Source organism: Drosophila grimshawi, unplaced genomic scaffold (genome assembly GCF_018153295.1).
Source record: "Drosophila grimshawi isolate 15287-2541.00 unplaced genomic scaffold, ASM1815329v1 contig_848, whole genome shotgun sequence".
Classification (NCBI taxonomy): Eukaryota; Metazoa; Arthropoda; class Insecta; order Diptera; family Drosophilidae; genus Drosophila; species Drosophila grimshawi.
Genome location: NW_025063692.1, coordinates 21,516,633 through 21,542,056, shown reverse-complemented (window position 1 = coordinate 21,542,056; position 25,424 = coordinate 21,516,633). Strand labels below are relative to the sequence as shown.

The window sequence follows — 25,424 nt, the reverse complement described above, 5'->3', positions numbered from 1 at the left end:
TTTTACAAACTATTTGTTTAACAATTTGAATGATACAAAAATAAAAGACATACAAAAATAATGGAAAAGGTCAGGCTAGGCACCTTCAAGCCCGTTCCGAACTGAGCCGATCAAAAATTTGTTGTATGATTTCTTTTATCCGTCTTTATACGTAAATAAAAGTAAGCTGCTTGAATAGGCTTCCACTTTTGAAAGTAGTCGCTGTGCGCATTGAATTTATATATATATATACTTATATATATGTGTGTATGTATGTATGTCTCAAGTTACTACACTTCCATGTATGTATGCATGCACGACCTGAAAAAAATTCGATTCTACTCATTGTTGAATAGACAAGAATTTGGCCAAATAAAAAGCCAGTACAGGACTGTCCCTTGAGTGTGTGTCTAAGTGTATATGTATATAAGGATATATATATATATATGTATATATATATATCCTTTATGCGCTGTCATTGACTGAATTGCCATTTGGGGAACACACACACACACACACAGTTGGGAGTCTTGCTGCATGCAAGATTAAAATAAAATGGAATAAAAATGTGTTGTGTGTGTGTGTGTGTGTGTCTGCCTGTGTGTGTGTGTGTGTGTGTGCGTGCGATAAAAGGCATCTTAAATTGTGAATAAAATGCTCGGCAATGATCTGCATAGAAGCATTGTACCATATATTCAAGTAAGTACTCTGCAACAAAAAGCAAACAAAGATACATATTTGCATATAGTAGATTGACCTCAAATAACAATTTATTAGTTTTGCCGCAAATTTGTCACAATTTGTGTGTATGTGTGTGTGAACTGTGTTGGGAATTCTGTGTGTGTAGAAAAGTACTTATAACTTCCGAAAAGAGAAAGACTTCGGCTCTTTTTTCAAATTTTGCAAACTATCCCCATATGCACATATTTATTTCTATTTTTTGTTGTATTTCACATGTTTTGTGCAAGCAAATTTATTTCATATTTTTCAGCTGGAATTGTAATGAAATGTGAAGGACTTTGGAAAATGCTCAATAGTGATTGGGCGTAACGAGCTAAGTGGAAAACAAAGGATCTGAAATGAAAACAAAACAAACTGCAGCATTAAAGGCAAACAAGTTTTGCTTGAAATATAATTCTTTGATTTTGTTCGTTAGTATTTGAATTTAATTATTTTCAGATTAGCTTTTGTTTAATGTTATGGATACAACTTGAAGCTGATGTCATCTGAAGCATGTTTTCAGGCAATTGTTATGGAAATCTGCAACTTCAAACAAATACAATGAGCCCAGTGGCTGTCATCTGACATCTGTTTGGGCGATGAGCAATCCTAGAATTATGGAAATCGTATGCGTGGCGGCTAATTAAATTTATTTGACTTTGATTGAATTAACCAAAGACAAACACACACTTACACACAGCAACTCTAGATGCCGAGAGAGGAAGAATCAGAATCATGGAAAAAGGGTGGAAAAATCTGGAAATAAAATCACGCAAATGATTTTTATATCCTCGGCGCTCTGTGGCGACACGTTACGGAGCCCGCCCACTCCCTCCACAGTCTCGACCAGCCCCTCTAGTGTCGGGGCGCAACATTGAGGTTATCATCGCTGGGCTTTGCTCATCCGACGCTTTGTGTTGCTCAGCTCTCAAGTGGTTGGGGCTTGTCCCCATCGTCCTGCTCAGCTGCTTCATGCCATAATGAATAAATGTCGCATTAATTTGCACGCAGCACTCTTTGTGGGGATACGTTTGGTTGGGGGAGGGGGAGGGGAGGGGTATGGGGGCGTTGGACATTGAGAGGCTTGGGCATATCCTTCTGCCGTTGTTTGCCGGGGGCAGGTAGCACCGCTGTTGGCATGGGCCCGTCACGTTCAGTGCTTGTTTTCCTTTAGTTCCACAGAGTCAAACAAACACCCATCCATCGCACGAGCACTCAGAAAAAAATCGCAAAAGCCTACAAAATTCGTTTCCAGGAATAATTTCTCAATCTAAGCAAAATATTCCTACTAATTTTACACACACAAAAGACAATAAAATCCATATGCTGTTTTTTTTTTCTTGTAGATCGTTTCCATTTTGCTGAAATAGATTTTTTAAAATGTAGAAATGCATACTCTCTTTGAAAAATGAGTCATCAAATTTGCTCTCTCATATTAAAATGAACTCACCGGAATTGAAATATTTTTCAATAATTTTCACTTAGAAAAATAAAGTCTAAAATTTCGAAAATGAGAAATTAGCCAGCCGTTTGAAACGATCCAAAATTCGGATATAGAAATTTATTTTCGGAAAATTTGGTGAGCTGACTTCTCTCAATTTCAATCCATTTTTTTGTGAGTGTAGCCTTGACACAAAATACCTGTCACTCTTTATATATATATATATGTGTGTGTGTGTGTGTGTGTGTGTGTGAATGTTTACTTATATGTATCTGTACATTTCATACAAAGGCGCGTAAACAATCTGAGCTCCCATTCCGTCTGCCACCTGCCTTCGTTCTTTCGCTGACAGCCCTATGCATATCTAAATAGTGTCGCACTCTGGAGTTTAATTATAATGCTTGTAATGAGCGTGTTGCATATTTAAGTGTAGAGCGCTCGCTTCTGCATGGGACCCCAACGATTTTGCAACACCCTGTCATGCCAACAGTTTAGGCTAATTAATAGCAACACGATAGTTGCCCCAACCCCCAACCCCCAACACTGTATTTCATTCGCTTAGATTTTTGCGCGCACACGGATGGAGTTGGGGTTTGCTACAAGGATTTCGAGGAGGGGGTGGGAGCTAAGGATGGTTTAAGCCATCTGGCCTATCTCTGTTAATTAACCCATTATGGCCTGTTGACTTTTGGCGTTGCTCGCAACTGGTATAAAAAGCCAGCCCATATGTGTTGCAAGCGGGCAACTTTATTCGGCCGCACTTTGGCATAATTATGTTCGCATTTATTGTGCACTCAACTATGCAATTTATCTTATAATACAACAGTGTGGGCTCTCTCCAAGCATTCGCGTTGGCTAAACAACTAACGGGCCAACTAAATTTCAACTGGCCCGAATTCCATAAACTCTGAAATGCAGTTTCAGTCTACGCAATAGGTTTAATATTAATTTGCTGATGTATTTAAACTGAATTATATTTTTGTGCCGGTTCTGGTAAAGCTTACGAACTATTTGGACTAATTATATCGGACTCTGTTCTGGTTCCGCTTTGACACATATTCATTTTTTGTAAATGAATAAAATGTTGATTGATTGCAATTAAAAACAAGGAATTTTAAACTTGCTTATGCTCGAGTAATTAACCATTGTCAACTGAGTCATTCTTTTAATATTTCCCATTTTTTTTTTAAATTAGAATTCTTGCAACAATATGCGCAATTTGGAGTGAGAGAGAAGTCGAGAGACATCAAGAGAGATACCATCCTGTGTTCCTGTGAATCTCAATCAAATGAAGCTGTTTGCATGTATTCATTCAAGTTCCACACAGATATAACCAAAACATATTTATTTACTGCTTAATCAAACTGTTATCAACTTTATCACAGCCTAACCAACAGAAATCACATTCTTACATTACGTATACGCAATGTGGGCCAACAAATTACACAAAAAAAAGAAAAAGATGACTCATAATATCTGTTGGGGGGGGGGGGGGGGGGGTTGTTTGTTCTTTTATTGACAAAACACAAAGCTCTATTGTTTATGGCACTATTATGTATTAGGCATGAGACCCGTGGCAAGCCCCCAAATGATAAAGTCTGCAATGTGTGGCAAATGACAAACTTTTGCCTGAGTACATTTTTTTTTGGTTCACACACGAATATAATGTGGTCGGCAGGGTCAAGGTTAAATCTCAGCAAGCAAATTTCACGTACGAGCGTAAAGCGCATTTTTTAAACGCATTTCAACAAACTTCGAATGACATTAAATTATTCAAATGCAAAGAAGAAAACGACAACGACAACGACAAAGACAAGGTCCTGGCACTTGCACTGCTGCAGTTGTTCTTGTCATCGTCATCGTCATCGTCATCGTTGTCATTGTTCAGTGCTGCGTGTGAAATCATCTCAGACAAAATACAGAGGGAATTGCTAGCGCCTGGAGTGTAGTCGTCTGACTTTGGGGAGCACAGCGTGTGTCCACTGGATTGAAGTGGCGTGCACTGGAGTGGAGTGAAGTGCTCGAATTGATGCTGGCTCTATTGTCATATCAACAACAACAACAACAACAACAATAATAACAACAACAACAGCAACAGGGACAACTACAACAAATAAAGGCTGAACAACAAATGGCCAACCGCATTGTTAAACTTGCGGAGATTTTAATTACACTTTAGTGGGTCTTGTGGTCGCCATTGTTGTCTCACTGCCGACTATGCACTAAATAAATTTACATCCCAAACATGCGGACCAGGTTAGACACACACATACTCCCACACACATACACAGTTATCTGTTGGCAGATGGTTATCTGCGATACACTTAGAAAAACACTAAGTTGAGATAATGAGCGTTTATACTTCTTAGAAACATATTCGTATATATATATATCAATGTCACAATCGGCACTTAACCTGCAGCAAAAGAAATACAAAGAAGTAAATCGAAATATATTTCTTAAAAATGCTGAAAAATTGTTGAAAATATATAACTCTTCCATATTTTTTGGTTTTAGCTTAGCACTTTGAAAATTGGCACATCAAACTTTCATAGAAAGTTATGAAAACTACAATTTGTATTTATTGGAAAGGAAGTAAAGGAATATGGAAATGAAAATCAGGAAAATAATCGTTAGCTGCACTTTCTCTTCGCAGCATTTGTTTACAGTGTATTCGACGAGTGATTAAGATCGACTATAATAATGTTGCACAGCAGACAGAAGAAGATATCTTTTCCGATTGGCAGACTGCAGGTAACTTTTTATTTTTATTTTGCTGTATGCTCAATGAGGTCAAAAGTGACAAATGTGTTCTGAATGCGTTTTGAAAGTGGCTAGAGATGAATTATATAAATAATCGTAGGCTCTTAGTGGTTTGCTTTATAATATAAATCGAATTGAATAATGGGCAATTTGCGAATGCTTAATGCATTCAATGACAGCTGAAATAGAATGCGATTAAATGTTTTTTAGCTGTAAACAGATGGCAATTGAAATGTATTCAAAGGCTGGCTTAGTAGTTGCTCTCATTCAATATATTGTGTTTTCAACATTATGTTTTATTCATTTTGTTGGTCAGCTTAGTAACGCTCCAAACATGAATTTAAATCACTTCTATTCAGAGTCGCTAATGCGACATTATTCACATTTGCCATTATATACATTTATATATACATTTAATATGCCAATTAATCACACCATTGCCATATATTTCATAACGTAATTTCTGCCATATTATAATCTGCTTTATACATACATATGTATATACTCGTATATATGTGTGTATATATATGAAGATTATCATATTATCTGATAAGTAGTCAGATATAAAAAGTGAACATTTGAAATGCCAGTGATTTTCTCTTGTTTGAATATCAGGAACACAAATGGCATATGTGCATAAGTATTTCCGTATCTACGCATCTATCTAAGTCAACAATTACATGTTTTCCATTTTATGGTGTGCTGATATTGCAATATGTTCTGTATCAGGAGCAAAAAATATGAATTTCAAATGCGATAAATTTGGAGAGAAACGAAAATAGAAATGCACATGAATAGAAAGCAGGCAAAAGGACAATAAATAAAATTTATATATAACTTGTTGCCAAAAAACTTTTGTCATGACTTAAGGGCAGAACAGCAGAGCAGCTGACCCCACAACAACAACAACGACACAATCAAGGACTACAACAACAAGGACAACAACATGACTGAAAAAGTTCAAATTCAGCATTAAAAATTCAATAAAATGCGCTTTATAAACCGACAAAGCAATTTTTCTTCTTAGTTATGCCAATGTCACATAAATATGTGTTTGTATTCATTGGGCCAAAAAGCTGGCTGCTGTCACCTGTAGCCACCAACCATAATCAAAACATATGAAGACGAGCAGTAAAAAAAAAAAAAAGAAAAAAAAAGCAGACTGTAAACTGTGCTCAAAAGCAATAAGAACAAAAATAGCAAAAGCGACCACCCAACAAAGACAAACAAACAAACAAACAAACAAACAGTGATGGCGGAGCAATGGCATGGCATCCATATGGAAATACACTCACTATTAACACACACACACACACACACACTGGCAAATACATGTTAGTAAGTTAATCATGGCACGAATTATGAGCACAAAACGAACAGGCGCAAAGCGAAAACCAAAAAAAAAATAATTCGAAAAAAAAAAAAATGGGAAAAGTTGAAAGCTGAAAAAGTCGTAGGCAAAAGTCAGCAGTGGAAGAAAACATTGTCGACTAGAAACTCGGATGCTCTTCTTTGAGATAAGATACGAACATCCTTTAAGTTATTCAAAAAGGTGTGCATGTGTGTGTGTGTGTGTGTGTGTGTGTGTGTGTGTGTGTATGATTGTGAATCTGAATGAATCAGATAATTCTTAAGGCTTGAAACTTGAAAATTGTTTAGCAACACAATCGAGAAGTAGCTGCTGGATATTTAGAAGCCTTGGCAAAGGTGTGTTAAAGTATTAAATTATTTTAAGGCACTGTGCTACACAGATTCGCTACACTCCAAAACAAAACAAAACAACAAAATAAAAATCGTTGAATCTCTCGTTGAATCTACGACATCTTGGCTTATACACATCTTAAGCATGAGTTGAAATCAGTTTGGCATTACTTCTTCTTATGCGCTATTACCATCCATCCATCTATCTGTCTATCCATCTATGTATCTAGCTGTCTATATATTTCGCTTGAGCACACACACACACACACACACACACACACACACACACACAGACACACACACACACACACACACAGACACACACACATGTATCTGCTTGTTTGTAGACGATGCTTTCACAAGATACAATCATTGTTTTCTCGCACTTGCTGCTATTTTTATGACACATGTATTTTTATGAGCAGTTTCCCCCTCCACCTGGAAATCAACATATATATACATACATATGTATTTGTGTGTATATGGACGTTTACACATATATATGAATAAATACATATCCGATACATACATATGTACTTTATGAGTTTTATGCCTACGCAAGAACCTATAAATCTTGCTCGTTATGATGCCGAACCTCAACAGCAACAAAAAAAAAAAGAAAAGAAAAAAAATAAAAGACCCAAACAAACATACACTGACACATTAGTATTATGCAACTAGTGGAGATTGCTCGACGGGCAGATACGCTGCAAAGTGTGAAAGTAGCATATTAGGAAAGGAGCTTAAGCCTTGCTTCTTATTCAACTTATTGCTCATATTTACAGGGAATACGTGAATAAATGTGTGTAAAAGCAGATGTGGCATCAAGAAAGTGTCGGATCAGGAAACCTAAAACTAACCTGTTGTTTCAGCGTTGTTGGTTTGTATGTTTGTATGTTTTTATGCCTTTTTTTTTTTTTTTTTGCTTTTTAAGTGGGGCTGGGAGACTGGTGAAAGCATTTCATGTTTTCGAACGAAATTTACCACGTATGCGTGTGTGTGTGTGTGTGTGATGACTTAAGGTAAGCCGATTTCATTTTTCTTCAGTTAAGCTCAACATTCTTTTTTTTTTCTCCCCCAATAAGCTGATTTGCAGCAAGAGTTTTCACATTAACTCCCATTCACACTGACGCCTTACCATAAAATGCAATTTTAGGCATCATCGCACATTTTCGGGTAACAGGTTGTCCGGACGGAAGCTGAAGCAGAAGCAGCAGCAGCAGCAGCAGCAGCAGCAGCCTATTCGCGTATTCTGTGTGTGTGTGTGTGTGTGTAAAAGTGTTAGTGTGTGTAAAAAATTAAATAAACTGTGGCCTAAATCAATTGGTAGCCACTGTCTTGCTGGACGAAAAACATGTTGACTGCCAGTTGATGTTTTAGATGCACTTTCACAAAGGATGTGCCAATTTTGGTATGCTTTTCAATAATACAACAAATATTGTTGCAAATCTTCATTAATTCGACGAATTAGAACATTTTCTATCTCTTAAAAAGACTTGCTCAAAGTGTTTACTGTTTTGTTATTTCAATATATGATTTTAATTGGAAACGTTGATCAGACTAAATTAATTCATTTTGCGCTAAGATAATATTAAACGCTTGTATCTTTGCACAAGTCTTACTTTAAGGAGTTGCCTTGACTCTGTCAAACTTGACACTTCACTTGTATATTTTGTCGTATATTTTGATGTGTTATATCCATTAAACTGATTTTACTTTTATGGTGCCTCAGTTGGTTCCATTTAACTGCCAACTGGCAACTGGCAACTGGCACCTGTCTACAGCCTACTGCCTACTGCCTACTGGCTATTGGCTATTGGCTACTGCTGGTTAGCTGGCTGTTAGCTGTTCATCATGGGTTCAGTGTTCAGTTAAGTGTTAAGCATTTTGTACACATGGCCCACATGCCACATGATCTGCACTTGGGGGCTACTCTCGCATTACGCTTGATGGGATTACCCAAGCGCAGTACAAGCAAAATGGCCACTGGGCGCTCACACACACACACACACACAGGCACACATACATAGCAAACACGTACCGAAGCCTGACTGTCAGCTTACATGGAATCTGTGCATGTGTTTGTGTGTAAGACGAGCAATTAATTGAACTTGTACCGCCCAAGCGGTTATAAGCTAAGAGCAGGGCTAAGTATACACACACAAACACACTCATACACACACACACACACACACACACTCACACACACACTCACACACACACACACACACACTCACACACACATGCATGCATATGTAGTAATTGGAATGGGAAACAGTACTGACTAAGTGAACCCCCCCGCTTCCTCCCATTAAACTAGTCTCTGCCATAGTCAATAAATTCAGTTGGCCAAAAGCGAAACAAGGCATGGAAAATCAAATCGCTTCTCTCCGCATTCTGGCATCGATTTAGTTGGCATTGCCTGCGGCTGCCTGAGAAACGTGACAGTTTCAACGTGTTGCTTAATATAATTTTGATTAAATTTGAGAAACTTGCAGATCGCTCAACTTTATTGTTCCATCAAGCAAATTTGTAATTATAACTTTTATATTCATTTTACCGGCATTCATATAATCCCGTCCCAGTCCCAGTCCCAGTTTATATTAAACATTTTAGTTGATTATTATGAACATCATCACTTAAAAAAAACAACAAATAATTTAATACAAAATATATTTTTGTTTCCATTTGGTTGGTAGCAGCTGTGTGTGTGTGTGTGTGTTTTTTTTGTGTTGTTGGAGATTGTGTTGAAATCGTTTTGTGGAACCAAATGCTATACGAGCAGTTACGCTTGTGATTTGCAAATGGCAGAGAGTCTGGAGTTAGGCACTCATTGTGATTGTTTGTGTTGGCGACGTTTTGTGCACCTTGATTGCGCCACAAATACGTGGCAATGCTAGCGAAACCAACAAGGACAATTGCGTAAATTGGAGGGTGGTGCGTGGCGCAGAGGGGAGTGGAGGGCAGGCTGCGGTTTTGGTCACGCACCACCATCTGCACTGCCACGAAAGCTGACGGCCCAACTGCCAAATGCACTTGGAAAAAATTGCTCAACAACTAAATTATAATTTTTTTTTTCATTCAAAGCTTAATCTTTTCATAAAACTGCGTTTGCATTTCTTAATTTCCAAGTTGATTTTTCTAAAAAATGAAACAAAAATGTCGAATTTCCAGTGTATTTCTTACACTCTTTCACACGAATATTTTTGATATTGTGGATTTAGGATAGGCGTTTTACAATTTTTAGAAATAATTTCCATCAATTTCGAAATTAGTTTTCGACAATTTTTTGCGTGATGATTCTCCAAATTTGCGTGTACATTTTTTGTTGAGTGTGCCGCAATTTAGAGAAGCGCCTTAACCAACTGCTGCTGGCTCGTTGCGGCCTGTTTGGCAACAAGGCCTAGAGAGGCAGACCACAAACTCACACACTCACACACACTCCCAGACACACACGCAAACCAGCTCAGTTGTAAAAACAAAACGTTAACGGAAACTCACGCACAAGCAATTTGTGTGTGTGGGTTGCAAACTTGAAAACGTTTTGTAAGCGCTCATGTCTCGCTTGTGTCTGCCACAGTCGTGTGTCTGTGTGTGTGTGCGTGTGTGTATGTGTCTGTGTGTGTGTGTGTGAGTTTGTCATTTAACTGATTTTGGGCAAACGACAAAGACAAAGTTTGCCTAGTTCGTCTAGGCCCAGCCAGTTGTCAGCAACCGACTGAGTCAACATGAACAAAATGGACATGCTGCACATATGTTGTTGTGCCTCTGTCTGTCTGTGTGTGTGTGTGTGTGTGTGTGTGTGTGCGTGTGTCTCGTTTATGATTGCATTATATGGCAAAAATAGCTAAAGTTAAAGCCCCACATGGAAAATCAGCAGCAAGAACAACATATACATCTACAGCTGCGTAAATTTGCATAATTCCACAATAAGCCCTAAGTTGTGTGTCTGTTTCCCAAACACTGCTTCAACTTGCGACACAGTCAAAACTTTTTACAGCCTTGAGCGGAGGAATTATTTTGTTCAATGGGGGAGGGGGATAGAGGGGGATACAATAACTATGTGGGGAACAGCGTAAGAAACGTGACTAACTTGTGCAGCCAATCATCCTGATCAGGCAGATTTGTGGATTTCCAATTGAATGCTAATCAATATTTTAACTAACTTTGAGTCAAATAAAAACTATTAAAATATTACTGAAAATCCCATTATAGTTCTTATTCTTCTTTTATTTATATATATATAATATCCATTTTTTTGCTGGCTCTTGGCTGATTGATGAATCTGATTCATTTGATTGTTTGGCTGCAGTGATTTCCGAGCTCAGAGTGAATGTTCAATGCAATGCAATAGCCATGGAATATCAGTGAGACTGAGTGAATGGTGCACTCAGCGGTTCAGCGATGCAAACGGATGTTTTGCATTTATTTGCAAAGCTATTATCTATCCTACATATTTTACAGTCTGGCTGCCAATGCTCTGGCTCTGGCTCTGGCTCTTCGCTTAGCTCTGAAAGCTAGCTGCAGGTTCACTGCAACAACAGCAACAGCAACAGCAACATCAGGAACAACAGGAACAAGAACAACAGCAACATCAGGAACAACACAGCCAAACACACGCTTCGCTCCATTAACAAAATTTTGCCTTTGAAGTGAGAGAGATATCAAAGTGAGTGCTGCTATCAAAGAATTCTATTGGATTGAATTCAGTGTAAAAATAGGCAGGCAAAGCGGTGGGTGTTGTCTCGTTCAGCGGGTGGTAACTCTTAGCCGTTCTCTGTCATAGCGTACATATTATGTACGCTCAGCTATACACTTTAAAACAACTCACAGAATCTTTGAATTTTACTAGATTTACTAGATAAACAGAAATAAATCGCAAGTTATATATACTTATACAGATGAGAGAGAGGTATATATATAAAGAGAGAGAGAGAGAGAGAGGCCAGAATATAGAGAACATATCCTGATCAAGTACTTCTTCCCCGATTCTGTTCAACTGGATTGCCTGTGCATATTTTTGAAACAAACAATCAATAAACCAGACCTGCTCTTGGAATGACTCAAACACAAGTCTAGGTATTTTTCTAGACATATATATATTATATATACATATTAAAAGATGTCGCCTGATCTGCCTGTATATCAAAGAAAACATGTGTTGGTGCAACACCAGCAGAGTGCAGGCAATAGACACTCCAGCGGGCGTGTCCTAGTCACGCCTCTGTCGTTCTTGTTGCCGTTGTTATCGTTGCCAATGTCGTTGACTGTAACACACTGGCGTTTGCGATACCCACACCTTGGGACCATCAGGTGAAATGGGGAATGTAGCAGCAGCAGCAGCAGCAGCAGCAGCAGCTTAGATTAACAGTAGAGAGTTTCCAGAGATGTATGTATAAGTGTGTATGTCTGTGTTTGGTTTGCTCTTAGCTAGATTGTACTTAAGAGTTAGAGGCGTTGTGCTTGGCTAGAATTTTAGCTATAATTAATATTTGTTGAACACAGTCAGACAGTCAGACCAGATAGACAGTTGGCAGACGCACCTATGCAGGCGGATAAGAGCGGCTTGGGTAAATTGAGGAGCCGCCAAATGAAACTGCAAACAAAAATAAATCACTTGGCTGTCAACGCTTTGGTATTTTACAAGCTGTTGTCAACATGAGGGGATAGGGGGGTGCATGCTTATGCCAACTGAGGCCATATCGATTTAATTAAATATTAATCTCTCACACAGCCGCAGCTTACAAAATACACGCACACACAGACACACGCACACACAGACACACGCACACACAGACACAGACACAGACACAGATACTCAAAGAGGCAGTCAGTCAGAGACAAACAGATTGACACATGGTGCGTATGAGTTATGAGTCAGCAGCAGTGGCAGCAGTAGAGCAGCGTTGAAGGCAAATCAACGCTAAGCCTTTTCATTTCATCCGGTTGATCCCAGCTGATGCGCTTTGCACAGTGGCGCCACCTGTCGCCTCGGAAATTGCAACTGAAATTGAGTCGCCAGAGTCGTTGAGGGGCTTTCGCACACAATCTGTGTCATCTTTTCGCTTCGCCATATTGATTATTAATTTCCATTTAAGGAGGGAATGGTTGTGTGTGTGTGTGTGTGTGTGTGTGTGTGTGTGTGTGTGTGCGTGAACGTGACATCTGAATAATAACATTGGTCTAAAGCAAAAATTCAAGGGCACGTATATTTCATTTGCTGCAGGACATTGCTGTCGCGACAGTTTGCCTAGACCACAGCTGACAGCCGGACAATGTCAATGACGAACAATTTTCTCTCTCTTCTCATTTTCATTTTCATTTTCGTTATTATTTTTTGTATTTTGTGTTCTACCCTGTAACTGGGGATATATTCCCTATATTACCAACAGAAACGGTTTATATGTCGACAGATCTTTATAATATCCCAAAATATCTTTTGTCTCTTCGCAGCTTATTATAAATATCAATAAACAAATTAATTATTTAGTTGTTTCATGTCAAACGGTAAATCTTTGTCAACTAAAGATTTATTTGTGATTTAATGGCTTTAAGGAGTGTGTTGTAGTTGAGCATTTGCTGCTGTCATATTTGAACTTGTTATTTTTTTGTTTTTTTACTTTTTTTATTACTGTTTTTGGGCTTGGCCAAATCATTTTGGGGCTCTTCTTTTGTGGCCGAGTTGCTTTTGGTTGGAACACAGCTGTGACTGTGTTGATTGTGAAGGTAATATACTTTCTATTAGGTTCGCTTATATATATATATATATATATATATATATATAGAGTAACTATATCAACCGTGCTCCCATTTTATAAGTCACAAAACCTTGGAATTTTCTTTTCAAAGTCAGCAGACCGTGGGACAGACGGACGGACAGACGTGCGGCTAGATCGACCCGGATATTGGTGATTATTAAGAGTAAATATACATTTTTGGTCCGCTGATGCTCCTTCTTCTGTCTGCAATAGATACTTGATACAATTTCACTTAAGCCATTATAAAGTAGAAGTAAGAGAGTGCTTAAATTATATTTAAAATTCAATAAAAAAGAAATTAAATCCTAATAATTTGAGTTGGCTTTTCAAAGACCAGTGAATTGCCTAGATTATCTAACAAATTTAAAGTGTATGTGTGGACATTAGCATAAAATAAGTAAGGTTAACTGACTCGGCCGTTGATGCTGATTAAGTAAATATATATATATATATATATATATATATATATATATATAGAGACATCTTCTTCAATGCGTTACCAACTTCACCACACACAATAGTAATGTCCTCTGCAATCGTATAAAAGGTTAAATAAGTTGAGCTTTTATGAAATTTATTTAAAAAAAAAATATTTAAAAATCCAAATTTTTGTGCTGACTGAAACTGTAGTTTGCCTTTGTATTTTGCATTTTTACTTACTCAGTGAGTGGAAAAAACGAGAGGACATTTCAAGTGAAGCCCTTGCATGAAGTAAAAGGCAGTAGAAGGTCACACAAATACATATATGTATATATAGTCTAGCAACTGCTCTAGCGATCTAGTCCACCCACCTGCCCGACTTGCCAACCACCAGCAACTGTGCTTATCTGTGTGTGTTTGTTGTGGCAAATCTTATGTGAAGCGTGTTTCATTTTGACAATTTCTTGTTGATGTTTGGCGTGTATTGCCTAACAAAGTATGTTGAAGCACGCCAACAAACCACACACACACACCAACACACACACCAACACACACTCAAACTTCTACCTGCGTAAAAAAACACTCACAGACACACATAAATGTTGCCACATACATATATATGTAGAGCAATGCACGCATCCATAATTATGCCTTAGGAAATGTGACACTTTTGCTGTTGCCGTCATTTGTGCTCTGTCTTGCTCTAGCGCTGTTGTCACCATTTTTTTCTTTTTCCCATGATTAATGAGAGCAATTTTCAAAATGAAGTTTCAAAATTGTGTGCTTTTTTATGTTTTTTCGTTGTTGTTGTTTTTGTTGAGTCGTTGTGCCTAGCGGTAGCTGGTAGCTGGTTGCTTGCCCCCAAACTTCTACTTGGGAGCAACAGTGCTTCGTCCTTCTAACGTCTTGGCGTTTTTGTTAAGTGTGCAAACAGTAATTATAAATATGGAGCGATGTCTGTGTCTGTACGTACACACACACACACACACACACACTGAGAAATTTACAACAGCGAACAAGAGTTGCCATAACGATAATTAGTTTTGTTTGCAGTCGCAACAGCGAGGCTGGCGCTAAAGCCACTTTTACGACTCACTCTTTGCAGTGCGTTCGCTTGCCGGGTGTCGGTGCCACTTACACTGCACTACACAGTACAAGTCAGAGTGAGCGCGAGTCAGACCAAGACAAGGACCCCCCCCCACCCATCCATCCAGTGAATTCCGGACCGACAACATTTTGATTAATTGCACTGAGAGCGCTCGTTTCGTTTGTATTTCCCTTTTTGGTTATTCGCTTTCTAGTTTATATTTTACTTTTTGGCAGCCAGCACTCAAATATTTTTAAATTGCCTGCAAAGTAATACGAATTTTGGCAATTTAACGTTAACTAAAAATGCAGAAAGTGTGCCAAATTATCCGATTAAATACACATGTTAAACATATATAATATGTTTTTTCTTCTTCAGTTAGTTTGAAGCAATTGTTTGTGTATTATTTGTAGTCAGTATATTTTATGACTACTCATCTATATATATATATATATATATATATATATATATATAGCCATATCTTTGTGTCTGTTTGCCTGTCCGTCAGCTCGTCAGTCAGCTATATATTGATGAGAATCTAAGCGTTTTTTTCCTGCAGTCAGTCAGAATAAGAACGATCGGACGAAAGATGAACTTTAATTTGGAGGATCGAGATAGACGTAAAAACATCAAAAATATGACTTCACATTTTGGAAAAAAAGAAGGCTTTTTAATTTTAGGACATTTTTTTTGTTTTGTGTATTTAGAAATCATTTCTAAAACTTTGACCACATTTTTGTAGTTTTCAGAGCGATTTCCATTTTAGGATAATTTGCTGAGGTGCAGGGAAATTTGCGCAGTGTAATATGTACTACAGTTGTTGAATGTACATTTATATTTTTATTTATGTAAATTTGAAATCTGAAATGTTGAACGCATTCTCCCCTCTCTCTCTCTCTCTCTCTCTCTCTCTTTCTCTCTTTCTCTCTTATCAACATAGATGTGTAATTTATTTATGTATTTATAGCATACTTTTCAGCGCTTCTGTTGAATAGTTGGCTTTACGTTTGATATGTGAAAGCTGTCTTTTGACTTAAGGTCGGTTTACACACGCTGGCAATGCTGCCATATATTTTATTTATTTAATGCCGAGCGATGTATAATTTGTCCTGGCAAGGCTGTGACCAGAAACGCGTGTAGCCACATTGTTGAAACTAATCGGCAGTTCTATATACAAGCTGGGTGCCATTCTTATTCAATTTGTCTGGATTTGCATACAGTATAAAATGAAAATAAAAATTGTAATTAATTGAATAGCGGCTAACAGCTTGCTATTCAAACTTATGCACAGAGATATTGCCAGATATGTTCGTTGAGGTGTTTACATGCGAGCGAATAGTATTTGGCAAGAAAGTTGCCACGTCGCTCTGACAGGCTTTCACACGTACTTGGCAGCACAATTGTTTTTGGCGAATGTTCGCTCATATTGCCAGCGTGTGTCGGCCGGGCATTACTGACACGCCAATTAGAGTCAACATTTGGTTTGAGGTTCAGCCCGCAAACATATTGATATTAGGGCGCAGAGCTGTCAAGTGGCTGCTACTTCCGGTTCCGCTGCCCGACTCTGCCCCTGTCGCTAGACGGCGCTGATTTGTTGTTGCTTGGCATGACTAGCACGTTATGCCTGACCGAGTAAATGAGGGGCACAATTTTTGTGCGTAATCACCATTAATATTTCATATGGCAGTTGCCAGTTGCCAGTTGCCAGTTGCCAGTTGCCACCACCAAATTGGCCAAGGACAAAAACAGTTGGGCAAAAAACACAAACAATACATTTGAAAGCCAAACGAGCGACGCGTCTATCGATTAAGGCCAGGTTAGAATGCCTCGAACGTTGGCTTTGTGCTATTTTATGGTTTTTGTTTAATACACTTAATTGGCTCAGCTTTGCGTGTCCTCAAGTTCAACTTTAATTTCTGCGCTGAGCTGAGCTGAGTCAAGCTGAGTTGAACTCTGTTGCCCCTAAGAAGTGCCTGGTGAATCATGTCTTAAGCAGAGATTTATGGAAAATTGGGAGTTTTTCGTATATGCGCTGGAAAATGAAAAGCTGAAAGTAAGGCAAAAGCATCAAGTAAAACTCATAACTGAAACAAAAGCAGAAACGGAAACTGAATCTGAAACTGAAACTGAAATTGTTTCTCTGACGCGCTAATAACAATAAATATTTTTTGTGCACACACACGCAGCCATAGACGAGCGCATAGACCAGCTAAAGGGCCACAATCTGGTCCAAGCTAGCTTTTAATTTAATGGCCAGCAAAGGAGAAGGCAACAGTCACCAGAAACGAGCAACATAAAGGCAAGCAACAAGCTGCAGCGCCAACAGTAGCGAAAGACTTTCCGGCTACAAATTGACTCGATTCGTCTTTGAAAAATGGCCAGAAGCATTCTGAAAATTGATCAAAAAGCGTTTGCTAATGAAATGCCAAACTCAGCTGCATAAATCGTGTTGACTTCGACGACAACCAGTTCTATCTACAATGCCGTGAGAGCTTCCCCCTTTTCCTTTTCCTTTCATATATTTTTTTATTTATGTTATGAAATAATAAATCGAAGAGGTTGGAGTACTGTCTCTGCTCTAATACTGAATTATGTTTGCACTGAGTGGAAACCAATTTGATACTGCAGTTGTAGAAAATATGCTCTCTGAATATATATATATATACCTATTACAAACGAACATCAGCCAAAAGGGGGCGAAATACACAATGATATTACGGTGATGTAGTTGGACAATGGACGATTGTCAACGATATTGAATGATACAAAATCAATTTATTAAGGCAAAAAAAATAGAATAAATTAAATATATATATAGATGCTAAATGTTCCAAACTGTTTCGCAATATTATATTTGTTTGAAATAACTGTACTTGTCTATGTACACCGCAGCTTGTCTTGCATTCCCGTTTTGTAGTCTTAGTCTGTTGTTGCCTGCGAGCAACGGTAATTGTAAGTTCCTTATGATCAAGACCTTCTTCGATGCTATGTTTAAGCTACTTTCATGAAGTAAGAGTCAGTCACTTTTGGTCGCTTGAATCGCGTAGTATAAGTCGCATGAAGCGACTTAAATACAAAGCTCTGAATAAATATAAGCCCCAAGTTATAATAATATTCAATTCAAAGTTATGTTTTGATATAAAGTACAACATTTTCAACCAATTTTCCAAATAAAAAATAACTCTCTTTTTGATAAAGCTAACTAAAGTAAAACAAAAAAAAGGTTATATTTAAAAGAAATATGCTTTTAATCAAATTTATGATTTTTGGTCAATATTTTCGCATTTCTGATCCGTTGCGGGCTATACATAAAAATACAGTCTTTATTTAGTAAATACAAATATTCGATTCCAAATCAGTTAGCTATAAGCTATTCTATATTTGGCAAACCAGTTTACTAACTCAGGTGTCTCGCTAAGCGTTCAACAATTTCGAGTAGCAACTGTTTTAGACATATTTGTTCGCAATGTTTGCTCAAGCTGCCGTAGGATTTACTTGGCCACTAACTGCGTTATTTTGGGTCAGTTGGCCGCGAAGACAATTGTCATAATCCGGACTGGCAACCTTATATATGTACACACATGCACACACACATTCTTACGTACATACATACACATGGACTTAGTCCTTATACGCCACATCTCCTGTCTCTGTAAATGGCCGGCAAAAATTTGACTGCTCATTTGCACTACATATGTATGTGAGCGTAACTCATGACCACCACTAACTCAGCCTTATACCTCTCATCCACTACTGCTTACCATAAGCTCAAGGCAAAGCGGGCAGACGCTGCGGGTGGTGTGTGTGGGGGGAGGGAGGGGCAAGAAAGCAAAACGACAAAAGCGCCGGGGCGTAACCATGAATACAAATGAGTCATTTATGGACAAAAAGCAGTAGTTGTTATTCTTGTTGGCAGTATTGTTGCCAAAAAAAGTATATAATAATAATAAAAAAAAAAAAAAAAAACAAACAAGTAGAAACACCTACTGAAATCAGAATCGAAACGTGTAAGCATTTTGTAGTTGGCCTAATAACTTCCTCACGAACCTGTTGAGCATATTCTTTACAAAATTTGTGTATTTACTTTGTGAAGATGCAGAACAAAAGCTTCTTATTGCGGGTCTAGAAAAATCTTATCGAAATAAATACAGTAAAATCATATTTTACAATTTCTTTTGTAATTACTCTTTTCAACTTTATTCGACTTTTCGAAATGAGAGTTTACACTTCGTCTAGCCTGAGGAATGATCTTCCTGTTTTCCATATCAAATGGTTAAATATTTATTTGTGTATGTAAATATGTAAATATGTAAATATTACAAAATAGAAACAGAGCTTTATTAATTTCCGTGAAATGTTCGATTCGGGAAAGGCACCAAATTTTTGATGATTCCTTAATTAATTAATTAATTAAAAACTGCAAGAATTGAGATTGATGAACGATTGATGTAGGCTCCGAAGGGCGTCTCGCAGTGCATAAGGCCGCTGAATAGTAAAATATAAAAAACTTTATTATAACTTGGGGTTTATATTTATTCAGAGCTTTGTATTTAATACAGAATATATGTCCGCTTCATGCGACTTATACTACGCGATTCAAGCGACCAAAAGCGACTGACTCTTACTTCATGAAAGTAGCTTAAACATAGCATCGATGAAGGTCTCGATCATAAGGAACTTACAATTACCGTTGCTCGCAGGCAACAACAGACTCAGACTACAAAACGGGAATGCAAGACAAGCTGCGGTGTACATAGGCGAATACAGTTATTTCCAACAAACTTATTTATCGTTCGGAATTAACACTAATTAACATAAATGCACAACAAAAATGTAAACTTGTTGAAAATGGGTTATTTGGTGTTTGCTGAGTACTGAGTATCTTCCAGTCGAACACAGTCGAGGAGTGCAATTTAGAACTCCTTTACTAGTTACAAAAATTGAAAAGCCAAAACAAATTGAAATAAAAAAATACGACGGAAACTGTCGAAAGTAGTCGGTAGGCTTGTGTATTGCTTGTGTATTGTAAACGTATAAAAAGTGTATTTCGACTATTTCCATTCCCATTTTACTTTCTGCACTAAGGCTCTTTTCGCAAACTGTTGTCCATGTATTTGTGCATGTCGGTATATATATATACACACACACACACACACACACACACACACACACACACACACACACAGAGCAGATGTTCCGTTCTCCCCACTCGAATAGACTGGCACAGTTTCTAGGGTGGCACAGCCTGTAGCTAATTGGGCCAGCGTGGCGTCGTCTTCAGCTGCTCTCTCTGCCCTCTGCCCTTTCTTCTATCTCTATCTTTCTCACTCTCTCTCTCTCTCTCTCACACACATTTTCTCTACTGTGTGTGTGTGTTTGTGTTGAGACATGCCATGCATTATTTTTATGGCATCATAAAAATTTAAATTAATTTTTTCTTCATTCTAACACCCAACTCACATGTGTGTGTGTGTTTGCATTTATGTGCAGCTGTTGTATGCATATGTGTGTGTGTGTATGTGTGTGTGTGTGTATGTGTGTGTATTTGCGTGTGTGTGTGTTCGCTCTACGACCCTCTGCAATGGCAGTTAAAGTTTCTTTCGTTTGAAAATTTTCACATTTTTGCGGAATAAAGAAAAAGAAAAAAAAGAGGAAAAAGGGCGGCATGCCACACCTCTATCAGCGCGTTTTTTTCCGTATAATTTTTATTGGTGCCACGCCTCTCATGCTGCCCGCTGCTGCCTTTTATGGCAGCCTGGAAAGTAATTTAGCCGACACTCCATTTTTGTTTTTTCTTTTCTTTTTTTTTTACATCGATTTCAATGCATTTATCGCTTGCCTCAACATGTGTATGTGGTTGTGTGTGTGTGTGTGAATGCAGGTGCTTGTGTGTGTGTGTGTGTGTTTAGTGGTTGCTGTTCTTGTTGTTGTTGCTCGCGTTTTGTTTGATTTGTTGTTGAAACTTCTTGCACCTGCTGCCTTCTGTTGCCTTCTGCTTTCTGCCTTCGGCGCTTTGGCTTTGGCTTTGGCCGCACCTGCAATTCGCTTGCTGGCGCCCTAAAAGTGCATTGGCGAACACCTGCGACGGCCAAACTCATGAATTGCCACAAGCTGCTGCCTAAAAGCATGCACCATTTTTCTCTCTGCGAGTGTGTGTGTGTGTGTTGCTTTGTGGAGCAATTTAAGTGCGAATTATTTAAAAGAGGACTCCGTACAAACAACATTTGCAAATCAAACTGATTTGAATCACGTAATTCTTTCACGGTGTCATTTCACGCAAGGAAATTGACAACTTTTTTGATCCAGAATATAACTGAAATTATTTCGAGTAGATTGTTGGCTTGATAGTTGATGAGCATTAAATGAAATATATAATTTAATCCCATTTAAGTTAAGTAATATTTATATTTACATAAATTATTAGCGAATTTTAAATTCATTTGTCGCAAGTGGCAAATTAAAGCTGACAACAAGTTGAGACTGCAACGTCACGACTTGGCATTCTTGGCATTGTGCAACATTGGCCACACCAATAGAGCGTGACGTTTACGCATTAACCTGCCCCCCGCAGCCTAGCCATTCTCATTCTCCTCAACCACCATCCCCCATCCCCTATCCCCCTCCGCCATCACATAAATATGCATGCCGGCGTGCCTGTCATTATGCACCAAACTGTTCGTACATGCGGCAAGTTTGTGCTGGCGCTGCAACTGCTGCTGCTGCTGCTGCTGCTACTGTTGTTGCCTCAATTAGAGCACGAGAGGAGCCTCGAGGCGTCCGGCTAAGGCATTGCCTGAAGCATGCACAGCAGCGAGCTGCTTTCGGTAAGTAACCTACTTTAAGTTCTTTTCGCTGCCAACAGTAGTAGTTGCCAGCATTTTGCTTAACTACTTTCCTTGCTTTCTTGCTTGCTTGCGATTCAAGTCTTGAATTTTCACCAAACATTCACTAGACGAAAACTAAGACCAACAACAACAACAACAACAATAGCAACAACAATATGTTGCAGTCGCGTGGCATGCGATGCTCCAATTTAGTACAGTAGCACCTACATATATATATATATATATATATATATATATACATACATATATATATATATACATATATATATATATATATACACATTACATATATCATTATATTTTTGTAGACTTCGCGCATTCGTTTTGCGTGATTTGTGCATTTTTTTGCTTCAAAATTTGCCGCTGCAAAATTTGCATGTCAAGGCACAACTGTACACAACAGCTGATCGACTGAGCTAGTCGACTGCTAAATACCCTGCACAGTTTGTTTGATGAATAGACAAACACTCAATTTTGTTTAGCTATTAACTTATTATTGAGAATTTTTCGCATCCATCAATGCAAGAGTCGTTGGCGGGTGTTGACGACGTTCTGGACATGTTTCTCCTGGATACTACATCATTTTCAACTAAGGGTTGCTTTGAGCATTTTATAATTTTATTCAAATCCCGTCGGAATTCAGCGTGGAGATTTTCACAGTCAGAGGCAATGATATTGAGAGATTAAGTATTAATAACAATGTCACATCAAATTGAGTGCAATGTAATTGACTGTGATAGAGGCAAAGATAGCGTTGCCGAATATACCCTGTCAGGCAACCACAAAGAGTATCTTAGTGTTTTACATGTCGTGGGGGTCGACATCCGAAAGTCTGTTTATATTCACGCCTACTAACTTTAAGTAGGCTATAAATATATATGTGCAACTATATGTATATATATATATATGTGTGTGTGTGTGTGTGTGTGTGCATGAGAGTGGCGTGGTGTGCAATCTGTGTCAGCCGTGCGCATAATTACAGGTGCAATGCATGTACAAACACGCTTGCCACACGAGAAGCCAACCTCTCTAAGCCTAATAACATGCCAGCAGCGTCGAGTGAGGAATAACTATATGCACATATGTATATATATATGTATATATATATATTCTATACATATTTATGTATGTATGTAGATATAGAAGCTATTCTTTAATTGCTGATGTCGAGATGTCAAATTGAACCCTTAATCGGTTCGAGTGAAACGACATGTTTGGAGATTAGTATTTAATGCTCGTCGATTGCCATTTAATATGCAATTGCTTGCCGTGACTTGTGCCAGTTAACTAACTGACGAACCGACGAACTGACGAACTGACTAACTGACGAACTGACTGACTGTCAACTGACATTTTATATGTGCATTACGTGTACGCCATACATGTGTACAATATCGCCAATCCACATCCTACATACAAATATAATTGATTAATAGCTGCGCTCGAGTTGGAAACTTGTAACTGCCCCTAATTGCCAGCGAGGGGGAGACGTGTCAGGTGACTTAAACTGTGGAAAAGCTGCAAGTGTGCAGGACAGCTGTGCTTGTCGAGGCATTAACAGCCATTAAAAATGCACATTTTAGAAAAACTCTAAGGTTGCTTATAAGAATATAATAATAAGGAAATAATGCTTGAATTGGGTCAATCGATCAAATAAACCGCAACTTCAAATTTGTTTGTATATATAATTTTCTAATTAAGATATCAGACACACAGATGTGGTTGTCTCCTCGAGCGGTGTCTTCTGATTGTGCACACCAAACTTAGAGTCCAACTTATTCTGCACAAAATGTGGCAGAATGACGATCATGTTTGGCTTGGTAAATCGAACTCAAATTTCCGTAATAGTTTCAAATGTTTTCCAAAATTGAATTCGTGATATTGGCTAAGATTGACGGAATATAATGCGTTAAATATCGATATGATATTTGGATATTTGCCTATGCATAGAATGAACTTATTTAATGCCAACATGGTTTCTATTTAATCTGTATATCTTACACTTGAATTATTGATTGATCACTGAATTTTCATCATGATAAATGCCCATCGCCAAGCAAAATTGCTCTGCATTTTTAAGAGCGGTTTGGCTGAACAACTACTCCAAATACTTGGCGCCTAAGCAAACAGTTGAAACTTTCCAGAAAGACACACAGGAAGGCAGATAGACATACAAGTATGTGTGTGTATCTGTGTGTATCTGTGTGTGTGTGTGTGTTTTTGTATATTCGGATTGGGAAAGTCTGAAACCAACTCGTTGGTTGCATAAGTGGAAAATCCCTGCTGTGAAAGTTCAACAAAACTTCTTGGGTCGAGCAGAAGACAGATTGAAATGACAGTGCAATCATTGTCAGTCCGCATGCCAAACATCAAAGCGACCCAAAACCTTGTCGCTCCTTTGGAGTGTGCCCAAGAACATGCTCATATCGTAAAGTTTTTGAAAAATTGCTATTATTAAATATTGTCAACTCAAATAGTATTTGGTATATCGAAGAGTGTTGTTGGTCTGCAAACATCTTGACAAGAATTGATTCGAAATGCGAAACCCATTTGGATATTTAAGCATTTCGAAATCTTTAATTCCTGCTTTGTGTACATTTTTGAATATTGTTTGTTGTTCGTTATTCTTGGCACACGAAAACTAAAAATGGCATTTGCTAATAGAGTTGGGAAGAACGGTTAAGCAGACTAATGCTTATGCATTATTTAAATCACTCATTTCAGCTCCAAATTGCACATTCAAAATCAATTACATAGACATATTCATATGTGTAGCATACCTTTCTGAGCATACACAAATAAACCCATTGATAATGGCCAAAAAGGGGTATATTGAAATTGTGCAAAGTTATGCAATACAGGCAGACAGAAGGCCCTATCTAAGAGCCTATGAGATATATATAGTTCGATCGAAAAGAGCCACAGGCTTCTTAATTCAAATCTAAATCTCACGTTTACCAAACGTATATATTTTATTTTTATTTGTTTTTGATGAAAATTTTATTTTATTGATAACTCTTTCCGTTTCTTGAATATTGATTGATTCAAGCAAATTTCCGATAGCAATAAAATCGCATACATTTTTCTAATCATTTTCCTTGACATCATTTAAGGCTTGGGTTCAGGGTATCTGCTAGTCGAGCTCACTCTCTCTCTCTCACTCACTCTCGACTAGGGCATTCTCACTTGTCTAGTCATGACATTAAAAGTTGAAAAAGGAAAAGGTTGCACATTTATTATTAACATATCATTTGCTATGCGAATTGAGCAGCATATCGAAAGCAAATATGCCACCGGAATCTGACCATATCTTATTGGATTACTATATATACACATACAATATATTATCTATTTATGTGTTCGATAGATATGATGAAGCTCTTTGTTGTTGTTTTTGATATACATGAATATATATATATATATATATGCTGAGCCCACACTCATATTTACGAGCTTGTTTGCTTGTTGGTTTTTTATGTTTACTCTAGGGATTATCGGGCCAAACTCGCTCTCTTTGTATCACAGTGAGTGTGAGTGTGAGTGCGAATAGCTGTAACAGTCACAAAGCTCATTGTAATTGAGACTGCCTGCGGCCAGCTCGCTAAAAATCTGCTGGCCTGGCCTGGCCTGCTTGCCGGTTAGCGGTTTGCCGCCCAGGTGAGGGATGCGGTGTCGATGGCGATGGCGATGGCGACGGCGATGACGATGAC

General features: G+C 38.1%; 1 protein-coding gene across 1 annotated transcript in view; it reads right to left on the bottom strand.

The window, feature by feature from the left end:
* The window catches only part of LOC6564600 (probable serine/threonine-protein kinase tsuA), a 45,577-nt gene that overhangs the window by 7,916 nt on the left and 12,237 nt on the right, over positions 1 to 25,424 (bottom strand). The window lies entirely within an intron of this gene.